At 35.8% G+C, this 15234-nt stretch overlaps 1 non-coding gene across 1 annotated transcript; it reads left to right on the plus strand.

Moving 5' to 3' along the window:
* The first annotated feature begins 6150 nt into the window (after positions 1-6150).
* Positions 6151-6254, plus strand: LOC111536098. The gene has a single exon (XR_002729652.1). It is a non-coding gene; the product is annotated as a U6 spliceosomal RNA (small nuclear RNA).
* Positions 6255-15234: the final 8980 nt, after the last annotated feature.

Genomic DNA, 15234 nt, shown 5'->3' on the forward strand with positions numbered 1-15234 from the left:
CCCCCCCCCCCGAAATTAGTGTTATTTTTAAGTCAGTAAATTTGTAGCAATGTGTTACTGTAGCAGTAAAAAAAAAAAAAAAAGAAAAGAAAAGAAAAATACACTGAGTTATATAAGATCAGCCAGTTTGTGATAGAGACATCTTTTAAACACAGCTCTATCTGATTCTTATACATTCTGCACTGTCTCGGACAGGCACAAAATGCTATGGGAGGTCACAGTAAGGAGAGATCACTTATAACTGGGAAATGAGAAAAGACTTCATGACAAAATTAGAATTTGAAGTGGGCCTTGAGGAATTTATACGGCTTCAAATAGTGAATGTATCAAAACAGCCTAATGTTGTCCTTCAATCAAAAAATGAATACAAAAACTGTGGCATATTCACACATTTGAATACTACTCAGAAATACAATAATCAACTGCAGTATGTAAAATAACAAAGATTGATCTCAGGCATTTTACTGAAAGAAATCAAACAAAGAATAGTACATACAATATGGTGACAATTTTATGACATATAAGAACAGGCAAAATCTTTATTCTTAGAAGTTCAAAAGTGATTTCTGGGAGGGAGGAAAACCAGTTGGAAAAGGGTACAAGTGAAATTCCTGCAGTGATAAAATGGTCTTATTTTGTGTGGTGGTTATATAGATGTAAATAATTTTTAAAATTTGTCAAACTGAACACTTAAAATGTTTTCATTTTACTCTGTTAATTATACCTCAAAAAAATATTGATTGTGGACATAGAGGGTAACTGTCAAAGAGAAAGTATAAGCAAGTGTAGAGAAACAAGAGGCATGGGTCAAATGGAGAAAAAAAACATAGTTCAGTTGGCTTAGAGAAGTCCGCAAGCCCAGCTACACATTAGAATCACCTGAAAAGTGTTTAAAACTACAGGTGCCAATCCCAACACAGAGATTCCAATTTATTTGGTTTGTGGTGAACCCCAAGTGTCAATATTTTGTAAGATTCCAGTTGACTCTTTTTTTTTTTTTTTTTTTTTGCCTTGTCTTTTTAAAGTCAGATTTGAAAACCAGGAGTTGAGAGTATAAAGAATGTAAAATAGACAAATTGTGAATGTCCTAGAACACATAAGGAGTTTTAGTTTGTTTAGATTGGAATGCAAATACATGAAAGTATTTTAAACAGCAGGGTTGACATAATCAGAACTATGCTTTAGGAAGATTCATCTCACACATGTGTCCCGGGGCAAGTATACCCAGAGGTGGAGAGGCAAATTAGGAGACTGTTCCAAAGGAAGTCAAAAGGAGGAGAGACTTTTTTGGATAAAGAAGGGAAAGTTGAAGAGGAGAGGTTTGTTTAGTTTTGATTTGTTTGTGTTTGTGGTATCTGTGGTATATGTAGGTACAAATGTTTATTAGATAATTGAATACATGGAGCTTGAGCTCAAAAGAGAGGTCTGGGATAGAGACATAGAGTTTAGAATCACTCGGATCAGTGACACTAATTAATAACTGTGAAAGTGTAAGAAGAGAAAAGGACCAAAGACTAAACCCTCAGGAATGCCCACATCAAAGGTCTCAGTAGATAGCATCAAATAAAAAGCAAATGTAGCAGTGAAATTGATAACTGGATAAGCCTGTTGAATTTGAAATTAGTAAATCATTGACGAAGCTGCTTCATTAGAATGGGTAGAGTAGAATTAAGATTAGAAGAAGCTGATGAATAAATGGACTACCAGGAAGTAGAACAAATATTAAACCAAAACCTCAGTTTCCTCATCTGTAAAATGGGACAAAAACACTCCACTCCACAGGAGGTGTTGGTGAGGCTGAAATGAAGGAATGTTTAAAGCACTTAGCTCAGCGTCAGGAGCTCTTATCAGAAATTATTGTTGTTATTGGCATCATTGTATAAGAAGATGGGTGGTAGCTTCAGGGACTAGTGATACCATATCAGCATTTGGTTTTGCTTCATTTGATGTTGTTTCAGGTTGAGCAATCATTGATTAGAACTATATGTAAAGAAGAAGACAACAATACAGATGAAGAAACTGAACATTTCAGACAGAGGAGCATGATCCTAAAGGAAGTAAGAGTGAATAAGGGTAAAGACAGAGGAACTAACTTTGGAAAGAAAGGAGCTCATTTTTCTTTTGAGTTGGGCGGGAAAGAGGATATTTAAAGACCTAAGATAGTTGTTAATAGAAGAAATATAAAGAAGCAATGGGAGCATGAAAGAGATATACTGAAAAATTGTACATCAAATTGCCTCAATCTTTTGCAAAAAAATAGAAGGTATGATCTATGAGTGAGGATAGTGGAGTTATAGTGGATATTGTTTTCAATTGAAAAGCTTATAATAAATCCTGAGGATGCAATAAAATATTAGTTAAGAGACAACTGAGTGGTATTGAGGACCCAGCTGAGGGCAGTATAAATTTTCATTAAATCGGCTGGGCGCGGTGGCTCAAGCCTGTAATCCCAGCACTTTGGGAGGCCGAGACGGGCGGATCACAAGGTCAGGATATCGAGACCATCCTGGCTAACTCGGTGAAACCCCCGTCTCTACTAAAAAATACAAAAAACTAGCCGGGCGAGGTGGCGGGCACCTGTAGTCCCAGCTACTCGGGAGGCTGAGGCAGGAGAATGGCGTGAACCCGAAAGGCGGAGCTTGCAGTGAGCTGAGATCTGGCCACTGCACTCCAGTTTGGGCGACAGAGCGAGACTCCATCTCAAAAAAAAAAAAAAAAAAAAAAATTTCATTAAATCGTGATAGCATGATTTTTAAACAACCTTGGAATCCTGGAGTGAGAACAGAGTAAGACAATGGCTACCTAGCTTTGGAGGTCAGCAAAGAAGTATGGGATAAACCCAAAAGGGTAAAAAGTAAATTATAGGGATTAGCAAAGCACTTTAAAATGGTTCCCTATGGAAAGAAGTAAATTAAGCCAATCAGGGTGAAGTACTGGATAAATAGGGCAGATTAAAGGAATCATAAACCACAATGAAGACTAAAGAAAAATACAAATTCAATTGATTCAGCAGGTGAGAAGAAATGAGTATAGGGAAAAGATCATTGTGAGTTCTAATTCCAGTGATCGCTATGAAATCTGTAATTTAAAAATGTTCTTACTCTATTTTACCTTATGAGAAAATGATTTCAGGTAATAATGAAAAGAATGTGGCTCCAGCCACACTGACTTTCTTTCAGGTCCTTAAATATGTGATGCTCCCTCTAACCACAGGATCTTTCCACATGCTATCTCCTCTGCCTCATTCAGTGCCACCCTCCCTCACCTAGTTAACTCATACTCATTCTCCAATTTTTTTTTTTTTTTTTTGAGACAGGGTCTCAGTCTATTACCCCAGGCTAGAGAACAGTGACACAATCACAGCTCACTGCAGCCTTTACTTCTTGTGCTTAAGCAATCCTCCTGCCTCAACTTCCCATATAGTGGGACCACATGTGTGAGCCCCTATGCCTGGTGATTTTTTTTTTATTTTTAGTAGAGACAAGGTCTCTCTACATTTTCAAGGCTGATCTCAAACTCTTGGGCTCAAGTGATCCTTCTGACTCAGCCTCACAGACTGCTGGGATTACAGGTGTGAGCCATATGCCTGTAAATGGACTTAATAATAATTCTTAAAATAAGGCACCTGACCTCATCTTTCATTTCTGAATTTAAGTGTGACTTCCCCCAACAAGCCTTTCATGACCTCTCAGACAAAGATATGTTTCATGGTGCTATGTAGCTCTCTTTCCAGGACTTATTACAGTTGCAATTCTAAATCCATTTCTCTGATTATTTCATTACTATCTTGCACAAAGTAAGAATTCAAAGACACTTAGTGAATTGATGTGGTATTCGAAAAGATATGAGCTATAAGAAATCAATTTGCCTGAGGGATTTTTAAGCAATAACTACAAAAGACTTTCTTATATAATGGAGAATTGTACCGGTCAAATTACCTCCCTAGTACTCCTTTTTGAGAAATTCTTCATAGTTTATGATGCATATTTTTAAATTTATTTACTCTTTGAGGGTAAAATTCAGGTTTGGCAACATCAAATGTTATCATTTGTTGCTTTTGCCTTATAGAAACCCAAGTGTAGAAAGGTGGGTAAACAAGCAGTGTAACAACACCATTTTGGTCCGAAACTGAGCTATGATCTTAAAACAATGAGATACATTCTTAAGTGTTTTTTAATCTGCATCCAAAAACAATTACCATAGGGGTTATGCCCATAATTAAACATTCCCATGAGGGTCTTCCAGTTTCTGGTTCATTGTCCTTAAAAAAATCATATTTCTTTAATGTTACATCTAATGTACTTACTTGTTTCCTTTGGAACCTGGGAGCTAAATGAATGGTGAACATTAGCATGCATGGCCGTTCTCTATATTTTGTTGATGTATTTGGAAAACTATAGTAGCTCCTGTATTATTATTACCACGATTATTATTCTTAAGCTCTGTATTTCCTAAGCTACTCTAGCCGAGGGATAATGACATATTACAATGACAGTCACAAAGCATGACTCTACCTCTACCTACTCTAGAAATTCCAACCCCCTTCATACATCTTCCAAATAGCTCTGGGGGTCCACAAGGAGAATTTCCCATGTGTTCTTTAGCTATGCTGTGGCATTCACCATCCTCCTTTCCCCAACCCTCTTTCTACTCCTGTCTCTTTGACCAGGTATCCTACAAACGCTAATGCCAGAAAGTCACAATCCCACCAAGGAGGCAATTGATGCTCGTGCCTGCCAGAAACACTGCTTCAGGTTCCAATGTTTACCCATATTAGCATCAAGTATGCCACTATTCATTTTGGATGGAGCTAATATCTGCAACAAGGGCACTGGCTTTGTCTGTTGCTACTGAAACCACTGGCACAGTCTACTGCCTCCTACTGTCTCTGCAGGAGTGGCTGGCACCACTGCTGCTGATGCAAGGCATTCTCATCCACTTAAGAGACTGGAATGAAACAGCCCTTTTAGCTTTTACTCATGTCATTACAGTGCCTCAGGCTAAGACTCAGGCAAGATTCCAGATGGGCTGGGACAGAGGACAACCCGAATTATAGCACATATTCTACGTTTAGAAAACCCTCTCCACTCTCACCATAGCCAATTATTTTTTAAACCAAGCAAAAAATAAAATAAAATAAAATAACATTGAAATGTTATTTGGGATATGTGGAAGGAGAAGGGAAGGAGTTTGATTATCTGTTTATAATTAACTACAAAAACTTTTAACATAAAACTACAGTTTGAGGATGAGGGTGTTAATATATATAGCTCACCTAAGCATTATTAGGTTCTGGGGCCAAGGATGTCACTGGTAGATTATTTATAGGTGATGAAATTGAGGTAACAAAACAAATTAAAATACATTATATAAATCCATTAAAACTATCTTTCACTTATTCTAACTCAGCTTTTATCTATTTAATAATATTCATTGTAAAGGAATATAAGTAATTTACATTTAATTTGTTATATTTAATACCCCTCATAATGATTGTGCTTACATAAAATCTAAAGATACTAATAGTAGTTAGTATTTATCTAACACATACTACTTGCCAAGCACTGTAATGTATTTGTGGATTATTTTATTTCATTCTCACAAGCCTTCTAGATAGCTTATATGATCAGCTGCATGTTACAGATGAGGAAACTAAGGCTTAGAAAAAATAAATGATCTTCAAAGATACACAAAGCTGGTAAACAAAGAAGCCAGGAATGAAAGTCAGTCCTTAGTGTCTATGCTTGTAATAATCTCATCTTAAAATTATTGGACAATGCTGCGACTTGAGGTGAAGGAGCAGAAATGATGAGTTCATCCTAAGGAGATGGCCTGGTTGATATCCAGACTGCCACTGGCCTACTATGGTAGATTATCTTGTTATAGGTTTATGTATGCACAGGGGACAATTAGAGGGCATTTGAAAATTGCCAAGACAACTAGAAGTTGAGGGACCAAAACCTCAGAAAATAGAGGCACAGAGAGATACACTAATGGGCTACAAGTGGCTTTTCCCTCTGGGACATTTGCCTCTTATGATATAGAGAGAGAGACTGGCAAGTGAGTTAGAGGGGCTCTGGATAGGAGGGAGAGAAGCAACAGAGTTTTTGGCAAACTCACAAGACTAGAAGAAAAATAAATGGAGTTTGTGCTCACTTCAGCTGTACATATACTGAAATTGGAATGATACAGAGAAGATTAAAATGTCCCCTGTGCAAGGATGACAAGCAAATTTGTGAGCGTTCCATATTTTTCAGTGAGATACTGCCTCACACTAGTCAGAATGACGATTACTAAAAGTCAAGAAACAACAAATGCTGGCGAGGCTTTGGAGAAATAGGAATATTTTTACACTGTTGGTGGAAGTATAAATTAGTTCAATCATTGTGAAAGACAGTGTGGCAATTCTTCAAGGACCTGGAACCAGAAATACCATTTGACTCAGCAATCCCATTACTGGGTATATATCCAAAGGAATATAAATCATTCTACTATAAAGATACATGCACACATATGTTTATTGCAGCACTATTTACAATAGCAAAGACATGGAACGAACCCAAATGCCCATCAATGATAGAGTGGATACAGAAAATATGGTACATATACACCATGGAATACTATGAAGCCATACAAAAGAATGAGATCATGTCCTTTGCAGGGACATGGATGAAGCTGGAAGCCATCATCCTCAGCAAACTAACACAGGAACAGAAAAACAAACACCACATCTTCTCGCTCATAAGTGAGAGCTGAATGACGAGAACACATGGACACAGGTAGGGGAGCAATACACACCAGGGCCTGTCGGGGGTGGGGTGGATAGGAGGGACAGCTTCAGGATAAATAGCTAATGCATGTGGGGCTTAAAACCTAGGTGATGGGTTGATAGGTGCAGCAAACCACCGTGGCACACTTATACCTATGTAACAAACCTTCACATTCTGCACATGTATCCCAGAACTTAAAGTAAAATTTAAAAAATAATAATTGGACCAAATAAATAAGTAAATAAATGGAGTTTGAGGCTGTTAAGAGAACCAGAACTTTAATGACCAACATCTCAGCCCAGAGAGAAGAGAGAAAGTAAAGTGAGCTGGACATTCTGCTATTTTCCACCATGAACATTTGCTGAATTCATCTGTTGTGTGAAGCAATAGCCTAAGTAATAAGCTAAGTAGAAAGCTACTGAATAGTGGAGCCAAGTTTTCAAGCAGTTTCTTAGTTCTGAGTTTCCACAAAACAGGAGAGGTTCTAGTAAACACAGCTGCTCTTAGTTGAGATCCCTAACAAGCTATACCCCAGGCCTAACACAAAATTTAGATTGAAACTCCAAAAGAAAAAAAGAAAAAATCTTGCAACCCAAGCAAAACTCAGCTCAGTCCCAGATTGGATCAAGGCACTCTGTTCTTAAACAGACTGCCCGCCAGAGGCCAGAATGAATCCACTCTATAGGAGAATAATATCATCCAGAATTGCTATAATTTTTATTATACAATGCCCAGTAGTTTCTCAAACATAATGTCCAGAACTCAATCAGGTAACAGAGAAAGCATTACTTACCAAAACATATAAATTCAGGAAAGGATGACGAACAATGGAAAGATTAATATCTTAGTAAGTATAAGTTAATATTTGTCAATTCATCTTGAATTAATCTTCGTATAAGGAGAGATCACTTTGACTCGGGATGGGGAACATCACACACTGGGGCCTATCATGGGGAGGGGGGAGGGGGGAGGGGGGAGGGATTGCATTGGGGAGTTATACCTGATATAAATGATGAATTGATGGGTGCTGACGAGTTGATGGGTGCAGTACACCAACATGGCACAGATATACATATGTAACAAACCTGCATGTTATGCACATGTACCCTAGAACTTAAAGTATAATAAAAAAAAAAAGAATTTCTGAAGCATATGGGATTTTTATGCAACAAATTTTTAATTAATTAAATTTTTTATTTTGCAATACTTTTTCTTCTTTAGATAATATTAAATTACAGAGCATGCAGGTTTTAAGAGAAAAATAAGGTTGAGAGTTTGTAGCATCACAACTCTGTTTTTTTACTCAGAAATGCTTGGAATGTTCTTTCTTTCCGTATGATTTTTGAATAACACTTCAATAGATCTTTTTGATATTGGGGAAAATAATTTAGCTTTGCTTCTTCTCTATAACCTAGATAATTTACTGTCTGTTGATTTTATAAAGATATGAGGCTAGTGTGTGTTTCACACTCATGTAAGTTCTATTATGTATCTGGATAACTGTTTTTAAATATGGAAATAAAGTGGGAAGCTGGATTGCTTTTCTCGGAAAAAGAAAAAAAAAAGTTAATATTGACTGTACAAAAAGTTAATAATAAAGTCTTGTGTGGTAAAAAAAAAAAATAGGTAGAATTAAAATGCATAACAACAATACAAAGGACTGAAACAGAAATGGACATAAACTGCTATTAGGTCACAACATTATCAAGGAAGAAGTTAAACTACTAATTTATATTAAACTTCATGAAATCAAGGAGGCATGTGATTCTAGGGCTGTGATTCTCATTGTAGTCTCAGGACCTTTTTCCACTCTTAAAAATTATTGAGGACTCCAATGAACTTTTGTGAGTTGCATTTGTTAATATTTGTCATATTAGAAATTAAAACTGAGAAGTTTTAAAAAGCATTTATTCATTTGGAAATAACAGCATGTTAGATGTGGTGGTGCATGTCTGTAGTCCCAGATACTCAGGAGGTTGAAGCAGGAGAATAACGAGCCCAGGAGTTCGAGGCTGCAGTCAGCTATGATCACACCACTGCACTTTAGCCCAGAAATAGAGCAAGAACCCAGCTCTAAAAATAAATAAATAAACAAACAAAAAAAAGAGTACAAAAGCAGTAAACCAATAAGCCTATTACACAAATTATATAAATTATATGAAAAATAACTATTATTCAAAACAAAAAAATCTAATTACAGTAATAGTGTTGTTTTTATGTTTCTGAAAATTGTTTAAACATCTGGCTTAGTAGAAAATGGTTTTATCCTCATATCTGCTATTGTATTCAATCTGTTGTGATATCACACCCAGTGGAGGCTCTAGAGCATTCCATTATATAGTCATGAAAGAAAAGGGGAGGAAGAGCAAAATATATTAACATTATTAATAAAAATAATTGTTATCTCAGACTCCTGAAGGACTCTTGGGCATCCCTAGAAGCCCCTGGACCACATTTTGAGAACCATGACCTTAAAGACACCAGTGAAATGATAGTAAAATAATGTATATGTAAAAAACTAATAGATAAATATATAGAGAATAATTAATTGTTTCATTCTGAATTAAGGTTAAAAAGGACAGAAAAAGGAACACAAACACATGGAAATCATAGACAATAAGATAGTAATTGAACAATTACATTAAGTGTAAATGGACCAATGCTCTAATTAAAAGACAAAGTTTGACAATATGGATTTTTTTAAATGTTGCTTACAAAATATGGAACATGCTCATGGATAGGACAAATCAATATCATTAAACTGGCCGTACTTCCCAAAGCAATTTACAGATTCAGTACTATTCTTGTCAAAATTACCAATGTCGTTTTTCACAGAAAGAGAAAAAAAACTATTCTAAAAATCATATGAAACCAAAAAAGAGCCTGAATAGCCAAAGCAGTCCTAAAGCAAAAAGAACAAAGCTGGAGGCATCACGGTAACCAACTTCAAACTATTCTATAAGTGCTTTAAGACTATAGTAACTGAAACAGCATGATACTAGCACAAAAACAAACAGATAGAGCAATAGAATGGAATAGAGAATCCAGAAAGAAATCTGCACAACTACAGCCATCTAATCAACTTTTGACGAAGTTGACAAAAATAAGCAATAGGGAAAGGACTCCCTATCAATAAATGGTTCTGGGATAATTGGCTAGCCATATGCAGAAGAATGAAACTGGACCCCCTACCTTTCAACATGTACAAAAATTAACTCAAGATAGACCAAAAACTTAAATTTAGGACTTCAAACTATGAAAATCCTGGAAGAAAACCTAGGAAATAACCTTCTTGACATCAGCTTTAGCAAAGAATTTATGGCTAAGTCCCCAAAAGCAATTGCAACAAAACCAGGAATTGACAGATTGGACCTAATTAAACTAAGGAGCTTCTGCACAGCAGAAATAACTATAACAGAGTGAACAGACAACATATAGAATGGGATAAAATATTCACAAACTATGCATTTGACCAAGGTCTAATATCCAGAATCTACAAGTAACTTAAATCAACAAGCAAAAAAAAAAAAAAAAAAAAAAAGAAAGAAAAAAACCCAAATAATTCAATTAAAAATAGACAAAGGACATGAACAGACACTTCTCAAAAGAAGATATACATGCATCCAACAAACATGAAAAAATACTAATCACCACTAATCATCAGATAAATTCAAATCAAAACCACAATGAGTTACCATCTCACACCAGTCAGAATGGTGATTAGAAAAACAAAAACAAAAACAAAACAAAACAAAAAAACAGATGTTGGCAAGGCTGTGGAGGAAAAGGACCACTTACATACTGTTGGTGGGAATGGAAATTAGTTTGGCCACTGTGGATAGTAGTTTGGCAATTTCTCAAAGAACTTAAAACTACCATTCAACCCAGCAATTCCATTACTGGGTATATACCCAAAGGAAAATAATTTATTCTACTGATAAGACACTTGCACTCATATGTTCATCACAGCACTATTCACGTTAGCAAAGACATGAAATCAACCTAGGTGCCCATCAACAGTCGATTGGATAAAGAAAATGTGGTACATATACAAGATGAAATATTAATACTACACAGCCTAAAAAAAAATAAATCATGTCCTTTGCAGCAACATTGATGGAGCTGGAGGTCATTATCCTAAGCGAATTAATGCCGAAAAAGAAAGCCATACTGCATGTTCTCACTTATACGTGGGAACTAAACATTGAGTAAATATGGACATGAAGACAGGAACAATGGACATTGAGGACTACAAGATGGGAGAAGGAGGGAGGGGGTAGTGGGCTGAAAAAGTAACGATTGAGTACTATGCTCACTACCTAGTTAACAGGATCATCTATACCCGAAACCTCAGCATCATACACTATATCCATGTAACAAACCTGTACATGTACCCGCTGAATCCAAAATAAAAGCTGAAAACAAGTAAAATAATGGAACAAAAATATTATGTAAACATTAACTAAAAGAAAGCTGGTATAGCTCTACTAATAGCAAAGTAGACCTTAAGGCAAGAAGCATTATTAGACATAAAATGGAATACCACAAAATCATGAAAAGATCAATCCACTTAGAAAATAAAACAATTATAAATGTGTAAGGATCTTTAAATTTGCTTTAAAATATGCAAAAATCTGGAAGAACTGAAAGAAATACAGAAAACTACTTTCATAATGGGTGATAGCTAATAAAAAATAAAATCGGGCCAGGCACGGTGGCTCACGCTTGTAATCCCAGCACTTTGGGAGGCCAAGGCAGGTGGATCACGAGGTCAAGAAATCGAGACCATCCTGGCCAACATGGTGAAACCCTGTTTCTACTAAAACTACAAAAATTAACTGGGTGTGGTAGCGTGTGCCTGTAGTCCCAGCTACTCGGGAGACTGAGGCAGGAGAATCGCTTGAACCCGGGAGGTGGAGGTTGCAGTGAGCCAAGATTGTGCCATTGCACTCCAGCCTAGTGACAGAGCAAGACTCTGAAAATAATAATAATAATTAATTAATTAAAAGATTAAATCGGTAGACAAAAGTGAAATAATATAGAAGTTCTAACCATCATGAGAAACAAAAATGATAAAATCAACATTTTTGAGCACTGAAATTGAGAAAGAATAAACATTTACCGAAATTTACCATATGTGGGATCATAAGGTAAGCCTGAACACAACTTAAAGGACTGAAATTAGATATATCATTGTTGCTATACAGAAGTGCAACTGATTTTTGTAAGTTGATTTCATATCCTGCAACTTTACTGAATTCCTTAATTAGTTCTAATAGTTGCTTTGTGGAGTCTTCAGAGTTTTCTACATATAAGATCATGAAATCTGCAAACAGAGATAGTTCCAAAAATGAAATTAAGAAAGCAATAACATTTACAATAGCACCAAAAAAAAAAAAGATAAAACACTTAAGAATAAGCCTAATTAGAAAATTAAAGACTGAAAACTATAAATTGTTGATGAACAAAATTGAAAACTATAAATTGTTGATGAACAAAATTGAAGACTTAAATGGGAAGACATTCTGTGTTCATGGATTGGAAGAATTAATATTGTTAAAATATCTATACTACACAAAGTGGTCTACAGATTCAATGTAATCTCTATCAGAATCCCAAAGACAGTTTTTAGAGAAATAGAAAAAAAAGTCCTAAAATTCATGGGGAACCAAAAATACCCCCAAATAGCCAAAGACATCTCGAGTAAGAAGAACAAAACTAGAGGCATCACACTCAATAATTTCATAATGTAGTAAAAAGCCACAATAATAAAGACAGTATGGTACTGACACAAAGACATATAACTTGATGAATAGAATAGAATAGAGCCCAGAAACAAATCCTCACATCTATGGTCAACTGATCTTTGACAAGGATTCCAACAATACACAATGGGAAAAGGACAGTTTCTTCAATAAATGGTGTTGGAAAAACTGAATATCCACATCCAAAATAAGTAAACTGGATCCTTATTTTTTACCATTTATAAAACTTAACCTAAACTAGATCAAAAACTCAAATGAAGGACCTGAGACTGTGAAACTAGTAAAAGAAAACATAGTGGAAAATCTCCATGACATTTGTTTGGGCCATGTATTTTTTAGACATGACACCAAAAGCACAGGCAACAAAAGCAAAAATAGACAAGTGGAATTGAATCAAACTAAAAAAAACTTTGTATAGCAAAGGAAATAATTAACAGAGTAAAAAGTCCATCTATAAAACAGGAGAAAATATATGCAAACCATATACCTGATGTGGGGTTAATTTTCAATATATATAAGGAACTCTGAAAATGCAATAGCAGCTGGGCATGGTGGCTCACACATGTAATCCTAGCACTTTGGGAGGCCGAGGCAGGTGGATCGCCTGAGGTCAGGAGTTCAAGACCAGCCTAGCCAACATGGCAAAACCCTGTCTCTCCTAAAAATACAAAAATTAGCCAGGTGTGGTGGAGGGAGTCTGTAATCCCAGCTACTTGGGAGGCTGATGCAGGAAAATCGCTTAAATCTGGGAGGCAGAGCAGGCAGTGAGCTGAGATGGTGCCATTGCACTCCAGCCTGGGTGACAGAGCAAGACTCTGTCCAAAAAAAAAAAAAAAAAAATGCAATAGCAAATAAAATAAAATACCCTTTTCTAAAAATGGGAAAAGACTTGAATAGACATTTCTTCATAGCAGACATACAAATGGCCAACAAATACATGAAAAGATGCTCAACATTGCTAATCATCAGTGAAATGCAAATCAAAATCAGGATGAGATATCACTTCTTACCCATTAGAATGGCTATTATGGGGGGAAAAAAGTGTTGGCTTTGTACACTGTTAGTGAGAAAGTACAATGGTACAGCCACAACGGAAAACAGTACAGAGGTTCCTTAAAAAAGTAAAAATAGAGCTATCATATGATTCAACAATTCTACTTCTGGGTATATATCAAAAATAGTTGAAATAAGGATCTTAAAGAGATAGCTGCACTCTGATGTTTATTACAGCATTATTCACAATAGCCAAGATATGGCAACAAACCAAATGTACATTGACAGAGGAATGGCTATGTATGGAATATTATTCAGCCTTTAAAAAGAAAATTCTACCATTTGCAACAACATTCAAGGAACTGGAACCTATTATGCTAAGTTAAATGTCACAGAAAGACAAATACTGAATGATTCTTCTTAATATGAGACATATGAAATAGTTAAAAGTATGAAAGTAGACCATAGAATGATGGTTACCAGGGGATGAAGAAAGAGAGGAATGAGTTGTTTTTCAATGGGTATACAGTTACAGTTATACAAAATATGTATGCTCCAGAGATCTGCTGTACAACATAGTGCCTGTAGTTAACAATTAGGTATTGTGTACTTAAAAATTTGTTAAGAGAGTGAATCTAATGTTAAGTGTTCTTACAACAACAACACATAAATAAACTTTTGGAGGTGATGGATATGCTTATTACCTGGATTGTGGTAATAGTAACACGAGTGTGTACATATGTCAAAAATTGTCAAATTGTATACATTAATTATGGGCATTTTTTAATACTTTAAGTTCTAGGGTACATGTGCACAACGTGCAGATTTGATACATAGGTATACATGTGCCATGTTGGTTTGCTGCACCCATCAACCTGTCATCTACATTATGTATTTCTCCTAATGCTATCCCTCCCCCAGCCCTCCACACCCCAACAGGCCCCAGTGTGTGATGTTCCCCACCCTGTGTCCAAGTGATCTCATTGTTCAATTCCCACCTATGAGTGAGAACATGAGGTGTTTGGTTTTCTGTCCTTGTGATAGTTTGCTGAGAATGATGGTGTCCAACTTCCTCCATGTCCCTGCAAAGGACATGAACTCATCCTTGTTTATGGCTGCATAGTATTCCACGGTGTATATGTGCCACATTTTCTTAATCCAGTCTGTCATTGATGGGCATTTGGGTTGGTTCCAAGTCTTTGCTATTGTGAATAGTGCCTCAATAAACATACGTGTGCATGTGCCTTTATAGTAGCATGATTTATGCAATTTTGTATAACAATTATACTTCAAAACAGCTGGAAAAAAGATGACTAAAGTCACTCAAAGTATGCTGTCTGACCACAATGGAATAAAACTCAAAATAACTGAAAAATAGAATATAAAATCCCCAAATAATTACAAATTAAGCAATATGCCTTTATATAAACTGTAAGCCAAAAACATTTTGGCAGAAATTAGAATATACATTTAAGTAAATGATGATGGAAATGTTTCTATTACAGCTTATGGATACAACTAAATTAATGCTTAGAGAAAAATCTATAGCCCTACCTAAATGCATGTATTTGGAAATAAGAAAGCCTAAAAGTCAGTGATCAAAAATCATTCTCAAAAAGTTAAAGATATGCTAAATGAAAACAGAAGGTAGTGGAAGGAAAAAGTGATAAATATGAGAGCATAAATTAATCAAGTAGAAAAGAAAA

This window comes from Piliocolobus tephrosceles, chromosome 12 (assembly GCF_002776525.5).
Source record: "Piliocolobus tephrosceles isolate RC106 chromosome 12, ASM277652v3, whole genome shotgun sequence".
Classification (NCBI taxonomy): domain Eukaryota; kingdom Metazoa; phylum Chordata; class Mammalia; order Primates; family Cercopithecidae; genus Piliocolobus; species Piliocolobus tephrosceles.